Source organism: Canis lupus, chromosome 21 (genome assembly GCF_048164855.1).
Source record: "Canis lupus baileyi chromosome 21, mCanLup2.hap1, whole genome shotgun sequence".
NCBI lineage: Eukaryota > Metazoa > Chordata > Mammalia > Carnivora > Canidae > Canis > Canis lupus.
Genome location: NC_132858.1, coordinates 8836741 through 8850151, shown reverse-complemented (window position 1 = coordinate 8850151; position 13411 = coordinate 8836741). Strand labels below are relative to the sequence as shown.

Here is a 13411-nt window from a genome sequence, read left to right as displayed (position 1 = left end):
TGACACGTACCACCCTGGGCCCATTGCACATGAGACGGCTGAAAAGCTTCGAGCAGTATGAAGCCTCAAACCACAGCAGGGATGGGCTGTCAGGGGTGAAGATGCACCCCGAAAACCAAAGTCACTCGTGGTGAGCAAGAAGGGGTTTGAAAAGGCGCTGTTGCAGGGTCCTTGGTTGGCAGCCTTTCACAAGGGGCTCTTCACTTGAGGGCAACAAACAGATGGGGGACTGGAGGAGTGGCGAAGGGGTGGCCAAGGGGTGTCCCGTGGGGTAGACAGGCTTGTGGGGGCCTGGGTCCCTGGGGAAGTGTTTCTTGAAGATAGCAGAGTGACTTTGACACTGGAGTCCTCTGTGGGGACAACAGAAATGTGTCCACAGCTGCACTGTGGCCAGCAGCTTCCTCTGCTGTGTTCCAGGTAGTCCCAGAAACCTGGGGAGGAGTGTGTGTGTGTGTGGGGGGGACGGTAGGAATCTGGTTGGAGGCAGTGACATGTTGGGGACTTCTCTTTGAGTTGGAATTGTAGGCAAACACATGGCTTTGTTTAGATGAGAGGTTTTGTTTGGGGTCACAGGGTCTGATGTAAGTTATGGGAAGATAAAGCGACCCCAAGCCCACCAGAAGCCACATATTGGATCTGCCACTGACCAACCCAAAGAACATCGGAACATTCTGCTGACCTATCCTCTCCCTGTGCTGCAGGATCACCTGCTTCCATGTCAAAGAAATTATGCCTGTTGGATCCTGCCAGGCCTCATGCTTTCTGCTTGAGGATTATTATTATTTGATTGATTGCCTCCTTTATTCACTCAACAAACATTTTATTAAGTCTCATGCTTAAGGAAGCAGAGGACAGAAAAGAGGTTTGCATCTGGCAGTTGCCCTCGAGGAGTTACAGTATTTGCTCCACATGTGTCCTGAAATATTTAGGCCCCAAATACAACCTTTTTTTTTTTTTTTTTTTTTTTAACCTAAGTGCTTTTAAAGACTTCTTTGAAATGTGGGACAATTATGCAAGCAGAGGACAAAAAAAAAAGTATCTAGAGCAAATATTTAACTTTGCCTTTGGTGTGTTGAAGTCACTGGCCCATGCAAATCTCTCAGGCATGTTCTATAAGATTGAGTTTTAAAAGTATGTATATTGTAATACATTAGAAATACATAAAAATAGAAATGTATTTATAGTCTGTATACTTTTCCTGGGGAGACACAAGGGTGGGTTTTGAAAAATGGAAGGCTTCCTGTCCTGGAAGCATGTTCCACATCACAGCCTGGAGGGTTTGTGACCCCAAGGACTCCCCATGTGCCGCCCCACCCCCACCCCCAATTCACATTGCAAATCTTGGGCAGGAACTGCTTTCCCTTCCAGAACATTGGAAAACTCGGGACATAGAAACCTCCGTGGCTGGTGTAATTAGCAGTGAATTATTAGGGGCTTGAGAGATTATTAGACAATTGCTCATGCATCAGGTTGGGAGGAGTAAATCCACCGAGTCGCAGCTGGGAGCCGGGGGCCAGGGCTCCGAGAACCCGCCCCGGGTTTTGGTAAACCTGGCAATTCCCCAGCCTGGAGAATAGCAGGATTCCTGGGCGTCCCCGGAGACTGCCCTTTGCCTCTCATCCGAGCGCTTGGCTTTTACTCCCCTCCCCTTCCCCTGAACGGCTCCGAGGCGAGAGGACAGCGGCCCCCGGAGGGCAGGCGCCCAGGTGGAGGGTGGCCTGGGAGGCGGAGGGCGGCGTGTCGCCCAGGCACAAAGTTTTCACCGGCTCTGCAAACGCGCCGCTGTGCCGAGGGCCTCTGTGCTCCCGAATCCTATTAGCAAGACACTCCCGGGCGGGAGCCGGCTGCGTTCCGGACAACCGCGCACCGCGAACCCGGCTTCACAAAATTAAAGGACTTGGCGGTGTCGGGGCTCGCTCCGGGGAAGGGGGCGGCGGGCGGCGCAGCCCGGGGCGGGGCGGGGCGGGGGGCGGGGGGCGGGCGGAGGCGGCCCCGGGGTTGCCACAACAGACCCCGCGCGCCGCGCCCGAGCGGCCGGGGCAGGTGCCGGGGGCGGGGGCCGCGGCGCGGGAGGGGGCGGGGGCCGCGCACGCGGGTCCCGGCGGCGCGCGCCCTTCGGCGACGAGAGGACCCCTCCCCCACCGCCTCGGGCCCCGGCCGCTGAGCACCCCCGCCGCGAGCCCCCCGGCCCCGGCTGCAGCGCGGGGCGGGGCCGCGGCGCCCCCCACCCCGCCCCCCGACACCTGCGCGCGGCGGCTCCGGCGACTCGGGCGCTCCGGCCGGGCTGGGCGCGGCGCCGCTCGGGTCCCCGCGGCGGAGCCAGGTGCGCGCGGACCTCGCCCCCCCCCCCCCGCCCCGGGGCTCTCCGTGGCCTGACTCCCGGGCGGCCGCCGAGCGAGGTAAGCGGCGGCGGGGGCGCGGGGCGCTGCGGGCGCGGGGCGCGGTGGCCGGGGACCGCGGGAGGTGGCCCCGGGCGCCCGGTCTTGCTCGCCAGCTGTGCGGTGGGTGCGTCGGGCTTCCCCGGGCACCAACTACCGGGTAGGCGCAGCCCTGAGCCCGTGGGAGCTGCGGTGGGGGTGGGGGTGGGGGTGGGGGTGGGGAAGAGGGTTCCGCGCGTGCGGGTGGGGGTCGCTTCTCTGTGAAGACACCTCCGCCTGGCTTCCTTCGGGGAAGGGGCCGGTTTAAGGCGCTTTGGAAGAGGCGTGGGCGCGGAGCGCAGGAGCCCTTTTTCTGTCCCCCCGGGCGCCCTCGCCTCCTCACCTCTGCCGCGTCCCGCGCCTCCCGCTGGGGCAGCCCGGACCTACCTCCAGGGTCCGCCCGGGGTCTGGCTACCCTCGGTCGCCACCCGCCGGCCTGGGGACTTGGGTCCGTAGGCTTGGCCGAGGAGCGGGCTCGGGGCCGCCAGGGGGCGCGCGGGGGGCGGGGACCCAAGCCGCGGGCGCAGGGTCCCCAGAGACCCCGCAGCGGTCACCCAGCGCGGAGCCGGCGCACAGAGCCCCCATGCAGGTGCGCGCGTCTGGAGCAGCGGGCTCCGGGAGGCTGCGGCCGGCGCAGGCCCGGGGGGTCGCGGGTCGGTCCCCCCAGTCCCGGGGTCGCGCAGCGCCGGCGCCTGGTGCCGGGCCTCTGCCCGCTGCGCGCCCCAGCCGGATTGGGGGGGAGGACCCGGCCGGTGCAGGTGAGGGGCCCCCGGCGGCCCGCCGCCGCCGCCCGTGAATTATGCAGGAGGCTGGCACCGGCGCGCTCGAGTTGATCAAGTTTCCCTGGCAACTTTCGCCCGGGCATCCCTCCTCCCCGCGGCCGGGCAGCTCCGCCCGCGCAGCCCGCGGCCCAGGCGCCTCCGCAGGGCTGCCGGGGCGCGGGGCGCGCCTGGAGACACCGACCGCTCCCTCGCCACAGAGCTGGGGCCGCCGGATTGCGCAAGCAGGTGCGACCCCCGTGGAGGGCCTCGGCCGGGATCGGAGGGCGCGGGGGTCGGCGTGGCCCTCGCCGCCCGGGTTCGGAGGGTGCGCTCCGCAGCAGGTAGACCTCGCCGCCTGGGTTCGGAGCGCGCGGGGGCCGGGTGGACCTCCCTGTCCGGGTTCGGAGAGCGTCGGGCCCGGGTGGACCTCAGCACCCGGGTCGGAAGGCGCGGCCCCTCTGGACCTCGTCGCGCGGGTCTAGGCGAGGTTTGGGTTTCTCTGGGGCTGGGGGCGCCCCAACGGGGCGAGATCGGTGCTCTTGGCCATGGAGTTCGTGGAGGAGCTTTTAAAGCGACCCTGGGCGGCTGGAAGGAAGGCGCTTGGGCCGCTTAGGTCGCGGTACTCGGGGCCTGGCCGCCGGCAGCTGTGGGCACAGCCCCGGGAGTCCTCAGAGGCCTCCAGAAACGAAGTGGCTTCCATCTGGAAATTGGAGGTAGTAAATTGGATGGTTTCGTGACCTCTTTTTGTGCGAAATTCAAGTTCCAATTAATGAGGTCAGTCCTCTAATTAAATTAAGCTCCAAGAATCAGAGCGGTAACTTCGGAAGCCCTCCGTTGGGGCTGCGCTTTGATCTCTACCTGGGACTCGGCCCTCGACCCTGCTGCCCGGGCCACCGGGAGTGTGTGTGGCCCCTGGAGTCAGCCTCCATGCCTGCGCCCTGATGCTAGTGAGAGTCAGTGAGGACCTGCGGGCGTTGGGGGTTCCGGAGTGTCCAGAACAACCCCTTGGGGAGAGTGCGATCCACGCCTCAGTTTTCACACCACTCCTGGAGATTTGCTCCTACTGGGGGGTTCCACGGTCATCCTAGGGGGAAAGGGGCTGTTGGGAAGCGGTAGGTGGAGTTTTCCCTGGGAAGCCCTGGTATCCTTAAGGAGGCCGGAGGGAGACCCCTGTCTCCATAGGAGTTAGGCTGCCTTGACAGTGGCTGGATGTAAGTCGGCCGGGCAGCAGCACTCTCAAGGAAGTGGGGGCCATCCTAGGGGCTTTGGGATTTCTGGTTTTCCAGAAAGGAGGAATTGAGTGGAAAGCTGGGGTCTCCTTTGGGTCGGTATTGAAGGAGCAACTGCTCAAGTATCAACAGGAGTGCTTCATGAATAAGGTCATTTTGCCTATCAAGGCAGCTCCCAGCAGGCATTGTTGACAGCGCTTGGCTGCTTTGAACAAATCCAGTCACTTAGGGGACGGCGGTAGGGGATCTTCTAAAGACTGTCCCCACAAGTGTAATTTGCTTGAGAAAGCTCCATTTGTATTCAGGAGCGTTTCCAAGGGGGCTTTCATTCATTTCTCGGGGCAGGTTCTTGGGCCTGTGTGCAGGGCCCCCCTCTGCTGGTGACTTGGGCGGGGCCCCTGCAGGGTCCTGTGTAGAGGGAGCCCTGGCCTTCTGGGGTCAAGGGTCAGCTGTGAGGAATGCCTCCAGGAAGAGATAAAGCAGTTCTCAGATAGTATCACATTTTATTCCGTCAGTGGTGGGGAGCGAGGTGGAAGAAAAAGCTTGAAACTAAGAAAAACACGCCAGGAGTTGACCAATGTACAGGAAAACACTAGTAGAGACGGATTTTTATAGGAAAGTAATTCTTTCTTCTACCGGCATTATTCGTGACTATGTCAGAGTCCTAATGTATAGAGTTCTGGTGTCCTTGTCACCTTGGGGTAGTAATGGGGGTTTTCCAAAATGGAACATCATTTTGGGAGTTTAGTTGCCAGGAAGGTCAAGATCTGCCCCTCCCCCCCCAAGGGAATCCTGGCAGTGAAGCTCCCATCTGCGTCCTAGCCCAGAGACCCCTGAACGCCCACTTCTCAAGAGCTCCCCCTCCTGCAGTGTAAACCGCGGACAACCGCTCCCTGGGAGGCAGGGGTGTGGCCAGAAGAGCCCCGGGGGACCGTCTAGTTCCAGCCTCCCCTGGAGTCTCCCTTTGTCCCGAGCCCCCGGGGAGGGGACATTTGGGATCCTCTTCCTCAAAGTGATCTCTGTGAACCACCTGGATTCTCTCTGCTTTGATCTAGGGAAGTTTTCGAAGAGGTGGGGGAGGTAATCGCCTTGAACAAAAGCCAGTTTTTTAAAAAAATCTTTGGAGGCCCCAGCACCACCACCCCCTATCTATCACACCCCACCCCTCACCCCCCACTCCTCCCACTTGTTGAAAGACTGCAAACTGATTGGGTGAAAGACTTCTAGCCTAGCGTCCCAAGCAGCCTGACCCTGGTGACCTGGCTCTTGCACCTGACCCTCCCACCCAGCGAGGGGCCTGCCTTCTCCAATGGTCTGAGGTGATCTAGGGTATATCAGATTTTCTCTGCGTGTTGCATCTGAGGGCCTGCCACCGCCGAGCACCAGACTGGGAGCTGGCCCCAGGGGCTGGCCCACCCTCACCCTGGGAGCTTCCAGGCTAGTGGGGGGAAGAGCAGGGGTGGGCCAGTTCCTGCATAGTGGCACATGGGTTGTGATAGAGGTGACCTTCGGGTGCTGTAGGGCAGATAGAGGGTCCTCAGCCCACTGTGGAGTAGGTGGGGAGTGGCGGATATAGAACCACCTGGAGGAGGTCTGGCATGTCTCATCATTTCTTTGCCTGCACTGCACTGGGACCTTGGCCGAAATGGTCTGTCTCCTTCTTGTCCCAAGAGCAGGGAACCCCTGACAATGCCAGCAGCCACCACAGGGGATGGCCAGTATTCCCACTCGCTCAGTATTTCCCTCCTGGCAGGGCTTGCGTTGACACTCTTGTTCTGGATGACCTCATTCGGGCCTCAGAGAACTCCAGAGAGAGAGAAAGAGAAAGAGAAAGAAAGAGAGAGAGAGATTGATTCTTCTCATTTCACAGATTTGGAGCCTGAAGCTCAGAGGAGGGAAACCACTAACCTGAGGTCACACAGCTAGGGAGTGGGGCAGCTGGGACTGCAAGCAGCCTGGGAGAGCTAGCCCAGCCCTCAGGCCCCTGCACCACACAACCATGCACAACCACACACAGGGCGAGGGAGCCGGTGACCCAGCAGGAAGATTCGTCTGGTTAGACCATTATTCTTCTAACTGCTTGTGAAAAGAGCTATAGCCGGAGAATGAAAACAAGAGTTTCTGATCAGACTTCTTGATGCCATAGGCCCTTTTTATTTTCTTTGGAAGCAGATTCCAGGAATGTTTAGAAGTGGCTAGGGAATGTTGCTGCCTTTGTCTCTGGGGGGACACTGAGGCAGGCTTTGGGGGATAAGTTTGTACCTGGCATGAGCCTTCCTAGCCCTCAAGGGGTTTCTAGTCTTCACAGGGTAGGGGGGAGGCCAGCTCAGTCCTGGGGCCAATCCCAGAGCCTGCCTGAAGCTCAGGGTCGGGACCCTGGTGTGCAGCTGAGGCCCGTGTCTCTTTCTGGGAGATTAAGCCCATAAAAGCCTGTGGGGCTGCTAGGAGTTTGCTGGCAGCTGCAGTGGAGAGCAGGGCTCCTGGTGATTGGCTGCCAGATGTCGGTGCAGGGAGGGGGTGGGGCCTGCGCCCAGTGACTGGTCGGACAGTGTTGGGAAATTGTCCTTGTGGGGTTTGCCAAGGACTGACTCTCAGGGTGGCTTGGTGAGGGGTGTGCGCCTTGAATTAGGCCACGAGCTCCTGATGTTAAAGCTGCAGATCTCAAATGCTGGACCTCAGGGGTGGGGGGGGGGCTCCTGGCCGACCCCCCCGAAATTTCAGTTGAGGCCAGAGTGGCAGGACTGGAGCTCCCAGAGGGTCTTCACCCTCAGGAGTCCTGGGAGCACCCTTTGAGTGATGCTCAAGGTTTCGGCCGGCAGGTCGATGGTTGGCAGGTCCTGAGCTGGTAGCTGAGGACACTCACCAGGAGGCATCCATTAGGTGGATAATCATTGCAGACCTGCAGAGGGGGCACCTGGCTGGGCAAGTTTCTTCAAAGAAATGCTTTTGTCTCTCAGCTCCCTAAAAGCATTGCCTTTAAAAACCGTGTGTCCTATTACATGTTTCCTGCACCATTTTGTGTGAAACCTTGAAATATGCCCCAAAACTGACCACATCTCACCCTGGACGCCTTCTTGCCCACCTACCCCCAGTTCTGGCCACACCCGTCGAATGAGCCTTCCCATGCATTTTTAAGTCAACATCTAAAATTATTCATCCTAGGCCGCAATATTTGCAGAGAATGGAGAACCTCGTCCAGGAGATAAATATTGGCATTTTAAAAGTGACTGTTGGCCAACTTGAACTGTGCTCCCTGCTGTATAAAGCACCGGTGACATGACACCTCCTTTCCTTGGCAAACAGGTGGAGCAGCTGTGGGGCCTGTTCATCCTTCCTTTGCCTTCTTGAGGGTCTACTACCCCTCCCCCCCAGAGCATTATCCTAACTGAATAGACTTTCATGCTGGCAGGTCTCTTATTCATCGATCTAGCATATTTCTCTACAAGGAAAACGTACAGAAATTGACTTTAAAATTTTTTTCCTATGACCTCAAGTTGCTAAGTATCTAGAAAAAAAATCAGTGCGGATCCAGAGCACACAGTAAGCTCTAACACTCTAAGTGTTCCACTGGAAACGTGCCTCTTGGCGGCGGGTGGGTGTTTTTGGTGTTTTAATTAAAGACTTGGTTCAACCACCTTCCTGTGTTTGGTATCAGGAGCCCTTGGGTTTGGAGGGGACTGAGGCCTTTCATATGGAAAAGGTAGGAGGGGCTGCTGGGGTGGGGATCCCCAGGCCTTTCTGCACCTAGCAGCTTCAGAAGGGTCTGCTTCCTTTCCGAGGCCCCTGGGCTGGGGGGAGAGAAATGGGCCAGATCCTGCCCCACGCTCAGGGTTCCTGCAGAGGAGTCCCACCCTGGGGACGGTGTGGATACCGAGGTGACGACCTGAATGCTCCCCGGGAGCCAGGTCCTACTCCAGAGTCTCCCTTTGTTGCTGGGCTGAGAGATCTTGAAACCGTGCCTAGATTCCTGGGTGGGGTGGGGAGAGGCAGGGAGCCTGGACCAAGGAGCTGGCCAGGTGCTTTCTGGGGCGCTCCCGGAAGGGCAGGAGGTGCCTGCCGGGTGGGTCCGGAGGGCCTGGGCCCAGGGAGATGGTCACACATCCTGAGCAAAGCTGAGGGCCAGCCGGGGACAGTGGGGAACAGGCGCACCCTGTGGGGGTAGAGGGGGCATGTCTGCTGTCTCAGTTGTACCTCTAAGAACACAGAGCACAGCTGCCACCACTCAGGGCTTTTCCTGCCACCCCCTCACCCCCTAATTTGTCTCCTTCCTGATTTCCATGGTGTTCTGTGCTGCCACCATCTCATACAGGGGGCCTGGCCAACTGTAGGCATTTGACCCTACTTCGAGTGGGGCCCCAGGCAGACCAGTCCCCAGGGAAGGGCCCAGGTCTCAGGGTCCTGAGGGGCACCAGATGTGGAGTCAGCCTGGGGGGATTGTTTGTTGAAAAGAACATATTGACGGGAAGGCATCCCTGGTGCAGAAGCTACAGCCAGCCCCTGGTGGCTCCAGACTTTCCCTCCTCCTTGCACGTTCAGCTCCACGAAGGCGCAAGCAGCCGGGCCTGTCTTTCTTGGCCTCACTCTGAGGTTTTCAGACTTGGGCCAACGGGCTGCTCTCAGGCCTGATCTTGGGGATGTCGGTCAGGCTCCCAGGGAGTGACCAGCAGGGGTTTCTGTGTGGAGTCTGGCAAGATTCCTGCTGGACGGATGCTCTTCTATTCTGTTCGATTTGCCTGTTTCTTTGGTTGCGGGGCATGGCCACCCACTCGGACTATGTTACATTGTGGGGACATTGGACCCTCAGCCCTGGACCCTCTGTCTCTTTGTCGGTGGACCATCTCAGTGACTAGATCATGAAAATATTGGTGGTAGTGAGTGTGGGGCACTTGGTCCCTAAGTGCTCTCCAGATGAAGATGTCATCCTTACTGCAGCCCTGAGAAATGGGCACTCAGAATGTCACCCCTGCACTCCAGGGGAGGCACCCAAGGCAGAGGGCGTTGAGCTAACTGCTGAAGGTCACGTGGCTGAGCCAGAACACTGCATGGGGCAGAATTGCTCCTGTCCGTGCCCTCCCCACCATGGGGAGTGCACAAATGGATCAGGGCACAGGGGTTCTCAAATTTTTGGTCTAAGGATGCCTTTACCCTCCTTATGGACCCCAGAGAGCTTTTCGTTCATGTGCATTGTATCCTGATATTTATCCTATTTAGACACTTAAAGAGAAAAGTAAAGATATTTAAATAGTAATGTCTTTAAAAATGACGATAATAAATCCATGCATGTTACAATCAATACATGTAGAAGATAGCTGTGAAAAACAGTTATCTTCCAAAACAAGAAAATCTTTGGTAAGAAGCATGGCGTGACTTACATGTTTGCAAAGTCCCTTTAGTGTCTGGTTTAGCAGACGGCGACTGGATTCTCGTGTCTGCCTCTGCACTGAGCTGTTGCCACATCCCGTGTGTGCAGCTTCTGGAAAACCCCACAACACACTTGATGGGGGCGGGGTGTGAGTTAAAAAACAACTTATGCCTTAATATTTCCATGAGAATGATTTGACTTCACAGAGGCCTGTAAGGGCTTTGGGGAACTCCCAGAGCTCCCTGGATCACACATTGAGGACTCCTGGGGGAGGCCCTGGGGCCAGCCACTTGGACAGGGTGTGGGTTTGAAGATTGGCTTTGCCTTGTAGTTGGGTGGACGTTGCTAGCAACACCTGTCTCTTTTCTTATCATTTAGGATGCACCTGTGAAGTTTAGTTGGGGGCTGCAGGGGACCATTGGGGGAGGGCCTCACCCTGAGGGACAGGCCTACTGATGCAGAGTTTATGGTGGTGGGATTCAGGCTCAGGGGAGGCAGGCAGCTGGCTCTGTCCACTGCTGGGGTCTGATAGGGGCAGGGCCTTTTACTCTTAAACATGTAACTTGCAGAAGGTCACCAAAGGCTCAGCTGTAGGGGGTTGACAGCTGGGGATCCCCCAAAGGCCGTTCCTTTGCCTACACTGGCCAGGCCAGAGGCTGTCTTCAGATCCCCGGGAGGGTGTCCACATGTGCTCGGAACCAATGGAAAGAACTGCCCGCAGGAGGCAGCGTTTACCTAATGCAGGAGAGAACTTGTGGTGGCTTCTGAAGCAATGATGGAGTGGGTGTCCTTGGGTGGGCAGAGGGGGCCACAGACAGCCCCCCCCACGTGACTCCCAGGCCGCAGATGGGGAGCAGAGCCTGCCAGGCATTCAGCCATCTGCCATCCCAGCCTCCCATCCAAGGAGGCAAACTGGGGACCGTGCCCTGTGGTTAAGTGTGGTTTAAGTTCGGGTGTTGGATTTTGGTTTGTTCCCATTTAAACCCTACGACGCTTTGTTGTTGGACGGTCCTTGGCCAGGATGGCAGGCGCCTCATACCTTCTTTGCAAACTTCAGTAGCTCCTTTACACTGTAAGTAACAGGTAGACCTTTTCAGCTGAACTTGTCATGGTGTCTGAACATATCTTGAGCAGCTGTCTCCTGCTCATCCCCCCACAGCTGGGATGGAGGTGGGAGGCACTGTCCCGCAGGATGGCTGATTATTTGTGGTTCGGGCTTTGGTTCTTTTCTTTTCTTTTCTTTTCTTTTCTTTTCTTTTCTTTTCTTTTCTTTTCTTTTCTTTTTTTTTTTTAAGATTATTATTCATGAGAGACACAGAGAGAGAAAGAGGCAGAGACACAGGCAGAGGGAGAAGTAGGCTCTATGCAGGGAGCCTGATGTGGGACTTGGTCCTGGGACGCCAGGATCATGCCCTGGGCCAAAGACAGGCACTAACCCGCTGAGCCACCCAGGGATCCCCTTGGGCTTTGGTTCTTTTTTTTTTTTAAATTTTGTTTTTTATTTTTTATTAGTGTTCAATTTGCCAACATATAGAATAACACCCAGTGCTCACCCATCAAGTGCCCCCCCTCAGTGTCAGGCTTTGGTTCTTGAGGAGCATGAATGCACAAGGCCCGCAGAGCAAGGGTCGATGCTTCAGTGGTCCCCCGCCCTGCCCAGCCCTGGGGAGAATGGAGGTTCCCCGGGCTTCAGCTGAGGGGGGACACCTCTGGGGGATAGGATTGTTGTTAACCCTCTAGTAGACCTCTTTGCTGCTGCCTCCGTGGAAAGGGGACCCAGGGCTGGTAGGAGGCAATGGAAGGTAGGAGAGTCCACACACGTGTGGACATGTGTCCCCACCTTGGTTCTCTCTCATGCACCTAGACCGAAATTCATGCTTTTGTGTGTTGGTTTGCATGCTTGTCACCCTCCTCCCTTCACTGGAAGAAAGTCCAAGAGGGCAGGCCTTTTGTCTGTCCTGTGTGTCGGTGCGTTCAGGGCCTAGAGCAATGCCTGGCATGCACTGCTGATGGATGCCACTGTTGACGGGTGCCACCATGCCACCATAAACTGTCCTCCACTTGTTTAAAAAAAAGGAAAGTATTGGGGAGGTTGGGTGGCCCAGTTAGTTAAGAATCTGACTCTTGATTTTGGCTCAGGGTCATGAGATTAAGTGAGTTGGGCTCCATGCTTAACAGTGTCTGCTTGAGATTCTCTCCCTCTGCGTGCTCTCTCTCTCTCTCAGATATAAACATAAATAAAATCTTAAAGAAAAATATTTTTATTTTATTTTATTTTTTTATTGGAGTTCAATCTGCCAACATACAACACCCAGTGCTCATCCTGCCAAGTGTCCCCATCAGTGCCCATCACCCAGTCACCCCAACCCCCTGCCCACCTCCCCTTCCACTATCCCTTGTTCGTTTCCCAGAGTTAAGACTCTCTCATGTTTTGTCACCCTCACTGATATTTCACTCATTTTCTCTCCTTTCCCCTTAATTCCCTTTCACTAATTTTTATATTCCCCAAATGAATGAGACCATATAATGTTTGTCCTTCTCCGATTGACTCTCACTCAGCATAATACCCTCCAGTTCCATCCATGTTGAAGCAAATGGTGGGTATTTGTCGTTTCTAATGGCTGAGGAATATTCCATTGTATACATAGACCACAGCTTCTTTATCCATTCATCTTTCGATGGAAGGAAAATATTTTTATGAAGATATAATTTATATGTCCAGCAAATCACCCATCTAAAGTATACCATTTGATGGTCATTAATGGGTATTTACAGAGTTGTGCAACCATGATCATCACTCTTACTTTTAGAACATTTTCATCATCTACCTCCCACTCCACATCTCAAACCCATTTGTCTTTGCTCCCCATTTCCGGCATACATTCCCTGGCCCTGGCAACCACTCATCTCCTTTCTGCCTCCGGATTTGCCTATTCTGAACATTTCATAGGTATGAAATCCTGCAATGTGTGGTCTTTTGTGACCGCTTCATTCATTTAGCATACTGCTTTCCAGGTTCATCTGTGATCTGTGTTCTAGCACATATCAGCACTTCATTTTTCATGACCGAATAATATTCTGTTATATGGATACATCCCATTTTATTCATCCCTTTGGCATTTGATGGACGTAATTGGTGGTTTCCACTTTTTGGCTTTTTCAAATCAGCATATGAATTTTCATGTAGGCATATGTCTTCATCACTCTTGGGTCTTTACCCAGAAGTGGGAGTGCTGGGTCACGTGGTAACCAGATGTTTCACCTTCTGAAGACCTGCCAGACTGTTCCCATAGTGGGTGGACCACTCCACATTCCAGGTTCCACTTTGCACACCTCCTTATCAGTCCATCTGTCTTCTTGATTGTAGTAATCCTGGAGGGAGAGTATGAGGTGGCATCTTCCTGGTTTTTAAATTTGCAATTCTTCCATGATGAATGATCTGAGCAGCTTCTCGTGTGCTTGTTGGCCATTTGTATACCTGAAATGTCTTCAGGTCTTTTGCTTATTTTTAATTTTTTTTGAAGGGAGGGGAGAACTTTTATTATTAACTTATAATTTAGGTATAAATTTTTATCAGATATATACTTTGATGATAATTTGTCTCAGTCTCTGGGTTGTCTTTTTCATTTTGATGGTAGTGTT

The 13411-nt window shown here is 55.5% G+C and overlaps 1 protein-coding gene across 5 annotated transcripts in view; it reads left to right on the top strand.

Annotated features, from left to right (window-relative positions):
• Positions 1–2351: 2351 nt before the first annotated feature.
• Positions 2352–13411, top strand: part of SHANK2 (SH3 and multiple ankyrin repeat domains 2) — a 510376-nt gene continuing 499316 nt past the window's right edge. For 4 of the 5 annotated variants that reach the window (XM_072790331.1, XM_072790330.1, XM_072790327.1 and 1 more), the window contains exon 1: positions 2352–2399. The gene's annotated coding sequence lies outside the window, so the exon portion shown is untranslated. Of the gene's footprint in view, positions 2400–3328; positions 3425–13411 lie in introns of those variants that run through there. The other variant, XM_072790328.1, reaches the window with a different exon arrangement.